General features: G+C 40.3%; 1 pseudogene; it reads right to left on the bottom strand.

The window, feature by feature from the left end:
* Positions 1–6,485: 6,485 nt before the first annotated feature.
* LOC138831289 (U6 spliceosomal RNA) lies at positions 6,486–6,584 on the bottom strand (annotated as a pseudogene).

Here is a 6,584-nt window from a genome sequence, read left to right as displayed (position 1 = left end):
CTCCTTGTCTGATATATTGCTGGTAAATATTTTTCCCAATTAGTTATTTGTCTTTCTAGCTTGGTTGCAATAGATTTAGCTGTGCAGGAGCTTTTTATTTTAAAGTAGTCCCATTTGTTGAGTCTCTCTCCAATTTGTTGTGATCCTGGGACTCTGTTCAAGAAGTTCCTTCCTGTGCCTATTAGTTCAAGTGTCTCTCTTACTCTGTCCTGCAGTAGTTTCAGAGATTCAGTTTTAATGTTAATATCTTTAATCTATTTTGAGTTGATATTGGTGCATGGTGATAGGCTGGGGTCCATTTTTAGTTTTCTGCATGGGGCAGCCCAGTTTTCCCAGCACTAGTGGTTGAAGAGGCTGTGTTTCTTCCATTGTATGTCTTGGGCTCCTTTGTCTATTATCAGCTGGCTGTAGGCCTGTGGATTTATTTCTGGATCTTCTATTCTGTTCCATTGGTCTTCTGATCTGTTTTTGTGCTAGTACCATGCTGTCTATATTATTATAGCTCTGTAGTATAGTTTGAAGTGCAGCATGGATATCCCTCCCATTTTGTCTTTGTTCCCTAGAATTGGTTTGGCTATTCTAGGTCTTTTGTTGTTCCATATGAATTTTTGGACTATTTTCTGTATTTTAGTGATGTAAGTCATTAGGATTTTAATAGGAATTGCATTGAATTTGTATATTAAGTTTGGCAATATTGCCATCTTCACTATATTAAGTTGGCCTATCCAAGAGCATGGGAGGTCTTTCCATTTCCTAGTGTCTTCTGAAATTTCTTTCTTTATCTTTTTATAGTCTTCATTAAATAGTTCTTTTACATCTTTGGTTAGGTTAATTCCAAAATATTGTATTTTTGGGGATGTTATTGTGAATAGGATTACTCCCTTTATTTCCCTCTCTTCTTGTACATTGTCAGTGTACAGGAAGGCAGCTGATTTTTGTGGGTTTATTTTGTATCCTGCTACTTTGCCGAAGTGATTTATGATTTCTAAGAGTTTGGGGATGGAATTTTTGGGATCATGAAAGTATAGTATCATGTTGTCTGAAAAAAGGAATAGTTTAACCTCTTCTTTCCCTATGCGGATCCCTTTCATGTATTTTTCTTGTCTTATTGACCTGGCTAAGGGTTCCAGGACTATATTGAAGAGCAGTGGAGACAGTTGGCATCTTTGCCTTCTTTCTGATTTTAGGAGAATTGGTTGTAGCTTTTCCCCATTAAGTATAATATTGTCTATTGGTCTGTCATAAATGGTTTTATTGTTTTAAGAAATGTTGCTGCTATTTCTGTTTTCTCCAGAGCCTTTAGCATGAATGAATGTTGAATTTTATTAAAGGCCTTTTCTGCATCTGTGGTGAAAATCATGTGATTCTTGACTTTGGCTCTATTGATGGGTTGGATTATATTTATTGACTTACAGAATAAAATAGATCCCAATACGATAATACTAGGAGACTTCAACACACCGCTCTCACCAAAGGACAGGCCTACCAACCAGAGGATTGGCAAAGAAGCTACCAAATTAAGTGAGGCCATACTTCAAGCGGAATTAACTGACATCTACCGAGTATTTCACTGTAAAACAACACAGTACACATTCTTCTCAGCAGCTCATGGAACTTTCTCCAAAATAGACCATATCATAGTTCATGCAAGGAACTTAAGCAAATACAAAGGGACGACATAATCCCCTGTATCCTATCTGACCATAGTGGAATCAAGCCAGTTCTCAATAACAAAGCATACCACAGAAATTTCTCTAATACATGCAAATTGAACAGCACACTCCATAGCAAATGCCTGGGTAATGGAAGAGATCAGAGAAGAAATAAAACATTTCCTACAACTCAATGAAAATGAAAAAAATCTCACAAAGAAACTTGTGGGACACAGCAAAATCAGTCCTGAGGGGCAAATTTATTGCCCTCATTGCCCAAATCAAGAAAATGGAGACAGACCAAGTAAATAATCTCATGTTGCAATTAAAACAGCTAGAAAAACAAGAAAAAATGGAACGTAAAGTTACTAGACGGAGCCAGATAACCAAATTAAGAGCAGAGATTAACCAATTAGAAAATAAAAAAAATTACAGCCAAAATTAACCAAACAAAAAGCTGGTTCTTTGAAAAAATAAACAAAATTGATGGACCATTTGCAAGATTAATTAAAAAAGGAAGAGAGGAAAGCCATTGTAACAGGATTCGGGATGCCACGGGAAAAATCATAACATGTACCCAAGATATCCAAACAATCCTAATGGACTATTTTCAAAAGTTATAATCTCTAAAGGAAGAAAACCTGGTAGATATTGATGCATTTTTAGAAAAATCCAAGTTGCCCAAACTGAGCAAAGAAGAAACCAATTAAATAAGCCAATATCCTACAAGGAGATACAGGAAGCTATCAAAAGTCTTCCAAACAAAAAAGCCCAGGACCAGATAGATTCATAGCAAAATTCTATAAGACCTTTAAAGAAGAACTAATACCCACATTCCTCAAGCTCTTCAGAGAAACAGAGAAGGAGGGAGCTATCCCAAACTCATTCTATGAAGCCAATATCACACTCATCCCCAAACCAGGCAAAGACCCAACCAAAAAGGAGAATTACAGGCCAATTTCCTTGATGAACACAGGTGCAAAGATCCTTAAGATTCTAGCTAAAAGAATCCAGAAACACATTAAAAAAATCATACACTATGACCAGGTAGGCTTCATCCCAGAGATGCAGGGATGGTTTGACATTGTAATGATTTTAATGACAAGTTTATTTTGTCAGATATAAGGATTGCTACGCCTGCTCTCTTACTAGGGGCATTTGATTGGTAGATCCTTTTCTAACCCTTCACTCTGAGTTTGTTTGCATGTTTGGCTTAGAGGTGGGTCTCCTGAAGGCAACAGATGGATGGGTCGTGTTTTAGGATCCAAACTGCAGTTATTTTTCTTTTGATTGGTGAAGTAAGCCCGTTAATCTTAAGAGATAGTATAGAGAGATGCATTATGGTCACTGTTTTTCTTCTTTCCTTTCCTCTGTCCTTGCTCAGATAGACTTCTATTAATGCCTGTCTGGGTGCAGTTCTCTGTTTCTGGTTGCTTTTCTCAGGTTGTGTTCCACCTCTTAGTAGTCTTTGTAACGCTGGCTTAATGTTTATGTATTAATTTAGTTTTTCTTTGCTATTAAAAGTTTTCAGTTCTCCATCGAATGTGAATGCTAGCTTTTCTGAGTATATCGGTCTGGGTTGGCAGTTATTGGCTCTCAGGGCTCATGTGGTACTTTCCCAGGCCTTTCTTGCATTCAGTGTTTGTGTGGAGAGATCTGTAGTGATTCTAATATTTTTCCTATAGTAGTATAGCTCCTTCTTCATTTTTGCTGCATGCAAGATTGTTTCCTTATCATTCAGATCTATCATTTATTCTATAATGTGTCTAGAAATGTTTCTCCTGGGATCCTGCTTGTTAGGTGTTCTATATGCTTCTGTTATGTGGGTAAGATGTTCTTTTTTGAGATGGGGAAAATTTTCACCGATTATCTTGTGGAATAGGTGTTGCATTCCCTTGCTTTGATATTCCTCACCTTCGTATATGAAGGTTAATTTTCTTGGCACTATCTGCTTGCCCTTGAATTTCCCTTTGGTATAATTTAAGTGAATTTTCCATATCTGTCATTTTTTGTTCCAGTTGATGTATTCTGTCTTCTGAATTCCATTTTGTTCACTCTGTTAACTGTGGCTTCCATTGTGTTTTGCATGGAGGAAATGGACTCATTGTTGATTTCAATGGATTCAATGTTGGTTTTCAAAATACTAATCTCACCTCTTAATGAGGTGTGTACTGCCTCTATTTTGTCACTTATCTCATGGCTTAGTGAGGTGTGTGCTACCTCTATTTTTGCATGCATCTCCTGTTTGATGTCCTGCACCTCTTTTGGTATTTTGACCTAGTGTTCTTTCAAATTCTGGTCTATTTCTCACTTTATTTCTTGAGTCATTGCCTCCAGCATGTCTTGGATGTAGTGTTTGTCTTCCATTCCTGCTTTGCTCCCAGTGGTGCTCTCCCCTGGCTTGCTGCTGGCTTTTAGAGATAGCTTGCTATCCTAGCTGTTGATAAACCTTATAATATTTCTCTGTGATTTTCTCATGGTTATTCAGGGATTATTGCAGACTAATCTGAAATTTTGTTTTGGTCAATAGGTGTCTGTCTTTGCTTGGTTACTGTTTCTGTGCTGGTAGAGGGAGTCTGTACCTGATCTCGATTCTGTTGGGGGCCGACCTCCAGCTGCTGGTCTGACCCACACAGGATTCTCAGCTCTCTGCTGTAGATCACTGGCAGTTCCCGCCGTTAGAAGGGTTGAGCAGCCTAGACTGCTCCTGTTTGTTCCTACAGGTGCTCTTGGCTAGTTTGGATGTGCTGGATGTATTCTCCCAGATGCTGGAGTCTGCTATGGTCTCCTGATGTTTTGTTTTGTTTTACTTTTTTGGCTATTTGTGGGCTTGAACTCTGGTCTTGGGTGCTGTCCTTCAGCTCTTCAACTCAAGGCTGGTACCCTACCATTTGACCCATAGCACCACATCTGGCCCTTTCAGCTTATGTTTTGCTGAGGAATCAGATCCAGGGCCTCTTGCACCTAAGACAACACTGTACTGTTGAGCACCTTACCAGCCTGAGCTCCTGACTATTATCGGGTGCTGGAGGCCTGTGTTGTTCAATTCTTAGCCTAGAATACATGGGTCAGGTTCTTGTGGAGTTTGGGCTTCTCTTGTCCTGAACCCCCCCGCATCTTTTGCTGTCACAGGCATGATTACCAGGAGTGTAGTTCCCTGTTTTTCTCCCCTCTACTGAGGCATATGCTCAGCTTCTGATTTCAGTTGGGAGGAGTTGGTTATGTTGCTCAGGAACCAGATCCCCAGGCCTGGTCCCAGACCCCAGCCTGGGCACTGCTGTTGGACCTGTGCTGCTTTGTTTCCCACCTAGATTACGCAGCTTGGAGTACACAGTTCAAATTTCTTCCACCGTTGGGTTCTTGACCCAGTGGCGCTGTACCAGGCTTGGGCTTTTAAGCTTCCTTCCAGGGTCTCTCTTGTTCTAGCCTGGCCAGCTGAGTGTGATTCATGGGCTGGTGGAGCTCTTGAACAGTTTCTAGTTTTAGTGGGTCCTGTGGTGCAGGTTTTGGGGTAGGGGGTCTGGGGATTCCCACCAGCTCTGGTCTCCCTTGAGGAATACACTGTCCCCTGCGGGGTACTCACCCTGGAGCTATTTGTTTCCATGTGATGTAGGTTGTTGTTGGTTGCCATTGCAGTCAGAGTTCAATTGAGGTGGTTGTGGGCTAGGCTGAGAGGTGGTGGCTCTGTGTGTTTCTTTTCTGTCACTGCCTCCATTGACACTGTTTGGGTCTGCTCCACGGGATGGGCCTCTGGCCTCCACCCGAGGGGTGGGGCAGGGACTCTGTTCAGGTTCTGATTGCTGGGGTTTGTCTCTGTTTGTGCTCTCTGGATCAGCACCACTTCCTTTCAGTTCTTCTGCTCTGGTGTTCTGTGGGCATCTCATGTATCTCTGAGGTTCCTGCCATGGGGCTGAGTGGCTTTGGTGGGATGGAGCCTCTCTGCTCCAATGGAGAGTGAGGGGAATGGGTGGGATCTTTGTGTAAGTTCCCTGCTTGGAGGTTTCTTCATTCGTCAGGATCAGCTGGTCTGACACTGATACCTCAGGGGTCTTTGGTGCCGGTGATCTGCAGACAACTCCCTGTGTATCTGGGCCACCGATAGCTCCCACCAGGCCGGGCTGGCCATGGCTTGGCACGCTGCTTTGTGGCCAATAGACATTGGGGGAGGCGTCTTCAAGCTTCTCTGTTGTGAAATTCTTCTTTTCAACTCCTATTTTTCTCTGGATGTTGATTTTTTTGTTGTTGTCGGTCTCTTGGGGAGATTAAACGTTGGAACTCAAACTCTCTTTTTGGTTGGGGAGAGCTGTGGCGTTCCCCCAGTTCCCCGTCACCATCTTGGACCCCCTCGAGTTTTTGCTTTTTTTTATTCAGAAATAATTTTAATTTATCTGTTGAAATGAGTACTAAAGAAACTAAAGATATTTCTGGTGCTTATGTGAAAAATTATACCTTAAAATATTCTGTATTCTGTTTGTATAATGCCCATAATCTATTTTATTCTTTCCTAGATATAAGACTTTGAATTCTACATTGTTTTATAATATATAGGTTCATTAATAAATGTGTCCTTTCAGATTGCATTCCATACCAAAACAGTTTAAGATTCCTTTTTTACTAGGTCTTTATAGTATATTTCTTTGGAATAAAATGACAATGTTGTCTAATTTAAAAGTTTTATAACGATTATGCTATATAAAGGCCTTTCTACGGTGAAGATTTAATACACTGATGTCAAACTAACTTTTATTTATATGGATTACATGTATTGTTACACTAGTAATTTTGTAATCAACTTTTTAATAATTGTTTTTCATTTCTTGCATCTGAAGAATGAAAAATCTGGAATAATTCACAGATTTTCATATCATCCTTTGCAATTGCCATGTTAATCTCTGTATTGGTGTAATTTGGGTTCATGTGCTGCTGAAGCAT

The sequence above is a fragment of the Dipodomys merriami genome, unplaced genomic scaffold, assembly GCF_024711535.1.
Source record: "Dipodomys merriami isolate MVZ:Mamm:240054 unplaced genomic scaffold, mDipMer1.0.p SCAF_190, whole genome shotgun sequence".
NCBI lineage: Eukaryota > Metazoa > Chordata > Mammalia > Rodentia > Heteromyidae > Dipodomys > Dipodomys merriami.
This window is presented reverse-complemented; position numbering and strand designations above follow the sequence as displayed.